Source organism: Lissotriton vulgaris, chromosome 8 (assembly GCF_964263255.1).
Source record: "Lissotriton vulgaris chromosome 8, aLisVul1.2, whole genome shotgun sequence".
NCBI classification, from domain to species: domain Eukaryota; kingdom Metazoa; phylum Chordata; class Amphibia; order Caudata; family Salamandridae; genus Lissotriton; species Lissotriton vulgaris.
In genome coordinates this window covers 671,165,684-671,177,915 of record NC_141696.1, presented here as the reverse complement: position 1 = coordinate 671,177,915, position 12,232 = coordinate 671,165,684, and positions in this window count along the sequence as shown.

The following is a 12,232-nucleotide window of genomic DNA, read 5'->3' as shown; positions in this document are numbered from 1 at the left end:
TTGTCAAGGGGGAACCCTAACAAAAGTATTCCTTCGGGAATCATACAATGATTAGCCACATGATGCGTTTGCATCCAATCAATTATTTTAATGCAGAGATAAGGGACCTCTGCAGTAAGCTACCCCCATCAACGTCTAGACCCTCAACATCAAAACAACCCACTCCATCGGGTCAGGGGGGCAAGAGACACATTGGCTACTATTCAACCTAGGTTTTCCGATTACAAAATCGTGTGTAAATATTGTAACAAGACACTTTGCTATGGTGAGCAAAGTATCGAACTTATCATGGTTGCTGGTGATAACCATAAGTGTCCAAGAAAACCCTAAATGTTCCTGATTTTTTTTTTGCTCCAGTTGAGCCATTTACAATTCCCTGTTTTTTGTTTCTCCCCATAAAAAATACAAAAAAAAAAGGAAAAAATGTTCAAAAAAACAATAAAAAAGTTTAAACCAACAAAAAGAATAAAAAAACTGTTCTTTTTATAACTACCTCCAATTTATAAAAAAAATGCTACATTTTTTGAAAACTCTATCATTCTTTTTTCCCTATGTTACGCTCCCCGGTACCCTCCCCGGTGCGCGTACCGGGCGCTCCCCCCACGCAAATCGAAATCTGCCCCCTTTTGGTCATTCCCCTCTTTGTTTTTGCCACCTCTTGTGTCTCGATCCTACCGAGACACAAGATGGCGGCCGCTCCGGACTATTTGGAATGTTTACAGACACCCGAGAGCCAATCAGCTTTCCGTGGCGCGCCCGTTGCGCTCCCCGGGGCGCGTACCGGGTCGCGCTTATAGATATATATATTTTTTTGAACCTAAATTACTCAGAATCCACAGGAGCACATATCTTGAGACATAGCAAAGGCACATCGGGCTACCAGTCCCTACAATTTTGCCAAGTTTGGTGAAAATCCATTCAGCCGTTCGGGATAAAAGTGAGGCCAACCGCCCTATGAAAATTAACATGGGGAAAACACGTTTTGGGACCCCCCTTTTATCTTGGCCCCCGCTTGACGAATCCCCCCACATTTTCAGGGAAGGAGCGGAGCGGGCCACGAGCTTTGAGAAATTCGCAAAGATTCGTCCACCGGCGCCAAAGTTATTCCCAATAGAATGTTGCGGATTTCCTATGGAAAGTAGATCCTAACTATAACTACCTACTGGCGACCGCCAGTAGGTAATATATATATATATATATATATATTTTCACTGAAAAAACCATAGGTTTGACACCAGTTATAGTTAGCTGGAAATTTTACTGACATAAAACCAATGAAATTCCACGTTATAGTTAGTTGGACTCACTATAACTTGCGCGTGTAATGCACTGCTGATGACATCACATATTACATTACTCATGACATGGTCAGTGACGTCACTCATGACATCACTGATGATACCATCCTTGTGACAGAGAGACTAACCTACTTGCACTCTAAAGTAACCCTTAAAACACATTTTGAAAAAAAAACTAACATATAAAAAAAGTGGACATACCTATACCAGTTATAACAACCAATTCAGTAATTCCAACATTTATATACACATCCAATAATTCACTAACAGTTCTACATAGTCACTCGTATATATACTCACTGATTATATATAGTGATACAGCTATACATCCTGTTATATACCGACAGACATCCAAAAGTAAATCACACACATATTCACACTTGCAAATAAACTAATAAACATCCATTTATTTACATAGACAGATATACACACACTAGCACCTTACTTCTAAGTAAACTTACATTTACTTACTCTTTTATACAATCACTTATAGAAACACATACTTATTTAAACAAGAACTCTTTCAATCTCTCAGTGTCACATATACTCAGTTATATATATCAATACTTACATAAACTAGATTAAAACATATGTCGTTACTGATAAACACACTAGTGAGGCAGGCATTCACTCACTAACACACACATATACACACTCAGCCATCCATACAGTCCTCCACATCCATTAAGACACTTATTTAAACATTTATTTTTCCATCGACCTCTACATATACATATATAAAACATATTTATTTTTTAAAAAGACAGACATTCACTGGATGGTGTTATCAGTGATCTCATGAGTGATGTAATATGTGATGTCATCAGCAGTGCATTACACGCGCAAGTTATAGTGAGTCCAACTAACTATAACGTGGAATTTCATTGGTTTTATGTCAGTAAAATTTCCAGCTAACTATAACTAGTGTCAAACCTATGGTTTTTTCAGTGAATTTCATAGGTTTTTCAAATGCTACTTCCTAACTATAACGTGTGTAAAACCTAGGGTTTTTTCAGTGAATTTCATAGGTTTTTCAAATGCTAGTTCCTAACTATAACGTGTGTAAAACCCTTGGTTTTTTCAGTGAATTTCATAGGTTTTTTGAATGCTAGTTCCTAACTTTGAAAGATATACCTAAAATAAATATCGACATAGCAAACTTACGTGCACAACCGAGTGCACGCACCCACCTATTTATTTCATGAAAGCTTTCCAATTTAAACCTAATGAATTTCTTCATAGACCAATGAAAGAACTTATAGTACGTTAAGACATTGAACCTAGGCTTTTTTTTGTCATATAAACCTTTTAATTAAATGGAGCCGAATTTTTTTTTAATCATTCGTGCGTGACTGATTGTACAAACCTTAATATTTATTTTTGAAAAATATAACAGGTTTTATAATTTATTAATTGTATACTTAAATCGAGCTGTAAAAATATGTGAAATCCGTATGTGTTTGAATTCACTTCTTTTCACGTTTTTAAACTTCAGTAAAGAACATCGCTACTTCCAAATCACGTTCGTAACTAGATAGTGTCACCGCCTACACGTCCTGAGAAGCGCATGTAAAGTCATGTGACTTGAAAACAAGACTTCCAATTGGTTCTTAGTAGTTTCTGTTCTGGAATTTACACGAAGCACTCCACCCATTTTCCTCACAATCTTTTCTACTCTGAAGAGACAACAACGTCGAGCATCTTCCGGAAAACTTTGCTGAAATGGCTGCCGTTCCGCATTCATCTTCCGAATCTGAAGGAAATGAGCGACCACCGTTAAGAAGAAAAATCTTTCATTTGGCAATTTTTTACTTATCCTGAAGATCAAAAGAAAGTGAATGCGCCAAAAGTAACCTGCACGATATGCAATTCGGAGCTCTCAAGGGGAAATCCAAATAGAAAATATTCCTTTTCTATACACACCATGCTGCGGCATGTTAAAGAAAGGCACCCTGAGCATTATGCAAAAGCATCGACAAGAGCCCTGGCAACGCTATTACCATCAGAGGTGGCCAGCACATCTTCTGGTGGAGGACCTGTATCTCCATCGAGTGCTGAGATGGACTTGAGACCATATCTTGCGAAGGTGCACATGAAATGCAACGAGTGTGGAGAAATTCTTTTGTATGGAGAGCAGAGCCGCCTTCTTATTAAACTCAAAATTGAAAGTCACAAATGCCCCAAGAAAAGATACATTTCTTCACTTCATTTGCATAGTATTACATACTGAAAAATGTAGTACCAACTTTAAGAAATCGAAAGCATCATAACACTTGTTTCCAAAAAAAAAAAAAAAGTTCTTTTCAGAACTAACTATTTCTACCAAAACGTGCTCCAAGAGCATATTATGACATGTTTTTTCGCCGCTTTATTTTAGTGCGCGACCGGGTGCGCGCACCCTCCTATCGCGTACAGGACCTGAGACTTGCATGTGAAGTTATGTGACTTCAAAACAACACTTCTAATTGGTTCTTGGTAGTTTCTATTCTGGAATTTACACGCAGCACTCCACCCACTTCCATCACTTTCTTTTCTACTCGCTAGAGAGAACAACGTCGAACATCTTCCCGAAGACTTCGCTGCAATGGCTACCGTTCCGCGTTCATCTTCCGAATCTGAAGAAAATGAGCGACCACCTTTCACAAGAAAAACGGAGGCCACGCTATTACCATCAGAAGTAACCAGCACATCTTCCGATGGACGACCTGTATCTCCATCGAGTGCCGAAATGGACTTGAAACCATGTCTGGCGAACGTGCACATGAAATGCAACAACTGTGGAAAACTTCTGGTATACGGAGAGCAAAGCTTTATTCTAATTAAACACAAAATTGAGAGTCATAAATGCTCCTAGAAAACTTAAATTTCTTCACTTTATTTGGATAGTATGACATACTGAAAAATGTCCTAGGAACCTTAAGAAATCAAAAGCATCATAACACTTGTTTCCAAAAAAAAAAAAAAAAAAAAAAAAGTTATTTTCAGAACTAACTCTTTGTAACAAAACGAGCTCCAAGAGCATATTAGCTGATATTTTCTCGCCGCTTTCTTTTAGTGCGCGACCGGGTGCGCGCACCCACCTATCGCGTAGAAGCAGCGACACACGCATATGCAGTTATGTGACTTTAAAACAACACTTCCAATTGGTTCTTACTAGTTTCTATTCTGCAATTTACACGGAACACTCCACCCACTCCCTAGAAAACCAGTTTATCGAAAAACTTTTAAAGCCTCCCCTTATGAAACATTCGACATCGTTCACATAGCAGTGTAGTAAATAGCACTAGATACACTCCATCCCTTAATTATAAGAGACTTATTGGTATGTGAGAAAAACTTTTGTTTTCACGTGATAATGTGAAATGCTGAGCCTGTTACAGAATTTTTTTTCACATATATGTTACTATTCTCCTTCGACCACTAACACCATAGAAAATACCACCAATAGCGGTGACATTTTGTACACCGACAACGGGCGATTTCTATCGCTTAGAGCCCTTGCTATTATAAAGTTTTATTTCCTAAGTCTCTGATCTCCAACTGTGCAACGTGACTCCCCTGTGTGTCGTAATGAGGTGCTAAGAGCAGCACGTACACTATACTGTGACTAAGCATCCATAAAATCCGCGGACATTTCTACCTTGCTATCTGCAATTATAAACATCAAAAGGAGCTACGCTACGCCCCTTGGAGAGGCCTCACTCCCACTGCTACAAAGGCTTGGCAGTCGCCAAGATGCACAAAAACAGCGTCTCGGAACCATTGAACTTCTGTGATGGTCTCAATGAAAATAAGCACTAAACAATATTCAAGTATGTAGCATTCCTTCTACTTGGTTAGAGACTAAACATTTACCGCAGCGCTGCAGCGATTTCTTCCGCAAATAAACCTTGGTATTAATGAGGTTTAACGCAAATGCGGTAAAAATCGTTGCAAAGCATAAGTATCACAGAAAAATCAGGATTATTCATGCGTAGCGACCTAATGCTATTAGCCATGTTATCCACCTCCCATTGGATAACATAGCTAAGAACTACTCAGGGCAGGTGTTAGCTTTTAGAAATATTCCCGCTTAGCGCAAATATCTCCAAAAGCTAGTAATAAGAGATAGCGATGTTAAAGACTATTTTCAGTCGCTAACATCTTGGCACGCCCACTTTGTATCTCATTAGATATAAATGCAACTGACATGCAAAGTGCGGCCCAAAATGTTCACTATCTTCTACTAAGTGTTGCTAACTGGTGTTAGCAGCAGCTAGGTAATAGAGAGATAATTTTATCTCTGCTTTCTTGACGTTTAAAGCAAAAAAAACACAGATAAACACCCTTCATAATATACCTCTATATTCAAATTGAAGTAGGCGTAGGTCTTCACGCAGCAATCACATGCACAGTTTTGAAAGAATATGGCCCAGAAAGTCACTGAGTAAAATCTCATAAATGACAGTCAACCAATTTCAATACGTATTACTTCAGAAGAACAGTTCTTTATGATACAGGGCTCTAGAATGACACACATATCTCGTCTTTATAGAAACCCTTCAGGTTTTTTTAACAGCTGTTAAATGCTTCCATACTCATCACAAAGCTGCTCCATCATGAACATTTCCTCATCTGTCCTCAGGACGGACAACATTTGTGATGAACTTGCCGCTGTGCATGCAGAACACTAACATTGTGCTTCCTTAACACGTTCTATTCACTAAGCAGAACCATGACGGAACCACTCTATCATAAACACACTTGAACCATGACTCATAAAAGGAGTAGCTCAATCATGACCATGCAAGTCCCACTAAGCCCCCCAGCCCCCTAATCTTGAGTCAGAATTGGAACTGCAACACAGGATTTAAAGTCCTGCAAAGAACACCATGTAACATTTAATATCATATACACCATTGTTTTCATATATCACTTTTGCTAAACTCACTCAGTGAAATATCGCTCATTTTATTAAATCACTTTTAAAGCATACCTTCTAACAATGCACCCAATCCTATGTGGAAGTGTTCAATATAAAAGATGACATTGCTTTAAGAAGGATAGAGAAATAAATAACACAATGTTGTAAAAATTTCTTTATTATATATACTTACCTAATAAAAAGAAAAAAAAAAGTAAATTTCTTATTAAAACGTAGCACCTGTGGAAAGAAATTAAAAATAAGATTATAAAGTATATTATTTATAGAAAAAACAATACGAAACAATAAGACAGATGCAAAGAAAACTGTCAAATATTATCAATTAAACTTACCTTATAAATATAATATCTGTGGAGGAGAGTAAAAAAAAAATCTGTTATAATACATATTTCTGAATGCAATGTAGCAAAATAAGTAAACAACATATTAAATGATTTATTTTTGCTGTCCTCAGAATACATTGATTTTCACTATGAAGAGTGATTTCAATATTAATCATCATATAACAGCGGGGAAAAAAAACCACAATAAAAATGATTGTGTTTAAAAAACCCATACAAAATCTGCATACATATTATAAATACTTGAAAAAAACATGTCTTAAATGTTTTCCTCAAATTCGCAATTTCTTGAGTAAGCACACTACATCTTCCACAGTTACAACCTAATTAAAGTATACCACTTATTTTTCAAGATATCTCAACAAAACCCCGTGCAGCAATCTCCTATAAAAAATGTATTTGAAAGACACAGTTTCTTCTCTCATACCTTTCCGCGTGGCCAAATTGTATAAGCTAACTCATTATCTTTTAAATACCTCTCCCAAACACTTACGTCCATATAAGTTTCTAAATAATTCTCAAAAGTACTCATTTTCTTCTCTCATATTTTTCCACGTGGCCAAATACTATGTTAAGTAGTTTTTTTCTGAAATTATGTAATCTTAGTCTTATCTATTGTTTTCTGTACTTTTACAATCAAACATTAAGTAAATTTGTACCTGATGTTATCAATATGCAAAACACAAATTTCATTTATAGATTTGTACACCCTTATTTACATGATATTTCTAAACTAGTAAGTTTCAGATCTTTATAGTATACATATTCCTACAGCAAATCATTCTACTAAAATTTGGGTTCCAAAAATAACAAATAAGAGTTACTTAAGGCAAAAGGCAAACGTTTTTTAAAAGTCAATTGGATATCATTGCAAAGTGTCCAGCCACTAGCACACTTCAAATAAGCCGTATAATGTCCTGATGATGTAGAATGCCCTTCATGATAAATAATGGCTGCAGTTACAAATGTTCTTCTAGAAATAGAAACTTGAGAAGCCACAACATTTTTAATTAAAGTGGATAATTTACTCCCATCAGCTCTGCATCGTTGAAACATTCAAATTACATATTGTCCGTATCTATGGATAAATAAAGTTGATAACATTTCAGACTTGCATTGAGAACAGACCATGTTTTGATGCGCATCTTTAACTAGTTTATGAAAAGGCACTTCTTTGCAGTCTGGTAATGTCAAATATAAAAATCTTTCACTGGGTATCTCAGTACTACTTAAAAATGAGCAATTATCACACTTATGTTCCCATTTATAAGAAAGCCCAAAAAGACTATCAATATCTACACCTTCATCTTCCAAAGCTGTAAACATATACATAATAAATTCCTGACAATCTTGCTGTATATTCTGAGAAAACTGATTTACTTCTGCACATATATCTAAAACATTCCTTAATTCCGAAACACTTCCTACTTCATTATTACCACTACTACACGTTTCAAATATAGAATTTAAAGAATGACAAAAGGTATGCTCCTGATTTTCTATAATCTGTTCCTTAACATTTTTCAGAAAGAAAACAACATTAACTACTACATTTGCATAGCAGTTGACACCACACCTATTTTCCAACTTAAATCCAACAATCTCTTCAATACTAACAGTTTTGCTAGAGCTACCAAAAACAGCTACATCTTTTTTTCGTCGTTTCTGGACTACTTCAGCACATTTGTCCTCATTTTTCCTTTTCTGACCAACTATACGCCTTTCAATTAAAGCATATTGAGGTAAACTTGGAGCATATTCTCTTCTTAAACTATTGTACTCCTTCACACAATTTAAATCTGCACTAATCTTTGTCTCATCATAATCAATTAGATAAAGTCCACATAAAGTTCTAACACGCGACAGAGCAACATACGCCATGCCCTCTTTGAATACAGTACTTCCAATATTTATCAAAGCACAATCTACACTTAAACCTTGAGATTTATGTATAGTCACTGCATATGCCAAACAAATTGGAAATTGCTTACGACGGACATATAAGTCTTTCACAAGTAAAAAACGAGTTGAACATCGACTAATTTGTTGAACTTCCTCAATCCCATCAAATTTTATCCTCAAAAATTCAATCCCATCTCTATTGGTATAATTGACAAAACCAACAACATTACCCATTGCTCCATTTACCAATCCTCTTTCTACATGTAAATTTCTTCTTAAAATTATCCGACAATTTAAACATACATACAGATTTTTCTCTAAACCAGCAGTTTTAGATATAGTTTTTTGAAGAGAATCCAATTTCAATTTCAACTTTTCAGACAAAACAATAGTACTACCTTCATGCTCTATTCTATCTTTAGCTTCCAGTTTCTTAATTTCTTGCTTTTCTAAATTCAACATTTTCTCATTAAAAACTGAACATTCTTTCAGAGTTGGCATCAAGCATATCACTGACTTATCTACTACCTCTTTACTATATATTCTCTCAGGAACATTATCTTCATTAGGAAACAGCTTGGAAAGTAATCGCGTTCGTAGAGTCTGTTTCGCATCTTCAGTTAATTTTCCAATCCTAATATCTTGAAGAATACTTCCATATTTAGTATCCTTTGCCTGTCGCATATTTTGAATCAGTTCAGTATATTTGAAATGTGACCATATATTTACATTTACAATACTGCCCAGGCACTTTCTGGTCTCCTAATGTGTAACAGTTTCAAGTACAGGTTGTCCTTTCACAGGAGTCAGCTGCAGTAGATCTCCAAAAACTATGACATGTTTACCTCCAAATAACACATCATACTCTGTCTTAAGTGTCTGTTGCATTCTTAAATGCACAAAAGCAAGCATTAAATTGGAGACCATGCTTACTTCCTCAATAACAAGAAGTTTCATTTTTTTAAGGACTCTAGAAACTTCAAGACAAGCTTCTCCAGATAGCTTCTGATATTGTAATTTATTTTCATGTTCAACTGGCAGCATCAGCAAACGATGTAAAGTTACACCTTTTATATTATGTGCTGCCAATCCAGTTGCGAAAATTACAAAAAACAATTTGATGGACAGAATGTAGATCAATGTCTTACATTCACCCCAGTACAAGGATCTGGGCCTAAATCCATCGTTTTTTGCACTCCACACCACCCTGGGTCAGATAATGGCTTTATGCAAATCAGCTCTGACCGTGTGCCCCATGGGAACAGTCCAGTCCGAACTACAACAGCCATATCTTTCCCAGACCGGAATCAAGCATCCGAGGACCGGACCGGTTTCGAAATCCAGTTGCAGCAGTAACAACACACGACAGTGCTGACTGAGTTGTTTGCTGTAAATATGTAGTATTTCCTTTAATTAGGAAACTTTTACAAGTCCCAGCTTCTCCACTTACATATAATCGAATAGGCTCAAATGACATACATGAGCAATCTTTTCTCTCATGACGAAAGCCATGCTCAATGTGCTCTGTCACTTCATCATATATCTGTCTTTGCTCAACATGAAACTGCTTCTTTAATTCTTCTAAGTCGATTACTTCCTCTTGACCTTGCTGCATTGCGCTTTCACCCTCATCCATGGCGGTGGCTGCTTCATTTTGAATAATTGGTTGTCCCAGTGGATCTTGACTTAATGATGCCGAACTTTGACTATCTTGTGAACTATCTCTAGCAATCTCTGCTGCAATTGTTGCTTCTTGCTCTATTTCGTCATTCAACATTTGGAGATAATTGCTGAAAACAGGACATTCAATACTACTTTTAGATGCGTTGAATGAATCTTCATAACTATCAAAGTCTCCAAGTAGTTCCTCTTCTCTACGCCATGGTTTAAAGAGTTGCAAAAGAGCAAAATAGTAAAATTCTCTTTTATCAGGTGTTTCGCAACTCAGTTTCCGATGATTTATCAAGTGTTCTTTTCTTTGTTTTACCAGACATCCTTCATGCCCAATTACAGCATGTACACCTTTATCAATATTCTCGGTAACATTTCTCTTAAAAGTATAATTTTGAAGTATTTCATACAGACAAATGTTTTCAAGCACAGTACTTCTATTTGGATAGTATGTATCCAAAATATTTGTTTTCAAAATGTCTGTACTGTTTGGTTCTTTCTGGGCTAAGTACTCAATTTCTTGCACAGGTTTTAGAACACGGTTTTGTGTTTCTGCTAGGCCCAAACTCACCCAGAGAATAGTCCTTGACTTCGCATAAAGACTTGCTGATGATAATCTATCACAACATTCATATGCTCCAATTTCTCGATGAGACAGCATCTTCAAACTGTACGTATATAATTTCTTGCTCGGTCTCTTTTCATGAGAAATGTCTTCCCACATCTCCTTCAGTTCCGTCTTTTCAGATTTCGTGATGTAAGACGTTACATATCGAGCCACAGCAATAGAGTTGTCTGCAACATATTGTATGTCCATGTTAGCATTCCACATGGACAAAATGACTGGATTATAGTCATTAATATATTTCGATTCTTCACCTCTTCTTAAATTGTATGTATTTTTAGGTGACCTCCTTCTGATATTATGTCGCAAACATGACATCAAATTGTTGACTCTTCCTTTTGAAAGTACCGGTCGTGCAAATCCAAAGCGACATTTGGTATAAAATTTGCTCTTTGATTTGAATTTTCGCCGACAATATTTTCCACAGCGATGACTTTGGAAACGTAACACTTTTCCTCTTAAGTCCTTATCAGTGGTACTATTAGGTATGTCACAAGTGGCATACTGTTCAATAAAAGACAGTACAGTCTCATCCGAGTCTATTCCAGATTTAGGAGCATTCTTGATCCATAGAAGCATATGAATATGAGGAGCACCTCTTGCTTGATATTCTTTTCTCCAAAAGAAATCCAGTACTTCACCAAGAGGCGGATTTTTCTTGTTAGTAATGAAAGACATCATAGCTTCAAATCTATGATTAAAATACCTGCAAACATTAACTGGATCTAATGAACACAGTTCTCCAGGTGTCTTGTAGTTTATATTTTCTATATTTGCATTTGCCTCCCGAAGAAATTCAATTAAATCTTCCCAAGCATACTCTGCACAGCTTAGAGTTAAAAACCATGTTGGTGCTCCTAAGTTTCTAAGCATGCACTTCAAATCTCCATGACGACGGTACCAATACTCATTAGTACCCCGCTGACAAGCCATTAAATTAATTAAATGAGAATCCAACACACTATCTTTATGATGCACTCTATCCATAAATTCCTTTGCTGAAATATTTTGCAGATGTACACCACTTTTTAAGATATGATTTACTGCATAAGACAGACCAGATAAGTCACTCTCAAACAAAAGATGAAACAGATATGGAATGCATTGGCGAAACCTTGGATCTTCTGCATATAATCTAGTTGTCCGGTACTCAGATGCAGGAATCTGCATAGGTCGATCATCATATCGTGTACCTTCACCTGTAGGAAATAACTGTGGAAAACAACGACCTTCCAAACTTTCTTCCCAGACACTAATAGGATTTCCTTTCGCCTTTCTCATCTGAAATAATTCAATAGCATTCCCTATTGCTTCTTTGGAATGCAGTGGATGAACACTGTAATGTTCATAAATTTCTTCAGATCTAGATACATCAACTTTTTCAATTTGTCCACTACACAAATCACTATCATCTTCTTCACTTACATCTTCTTGTTCTACGTTTACATCTTTGTAATACTTATTATTTTGC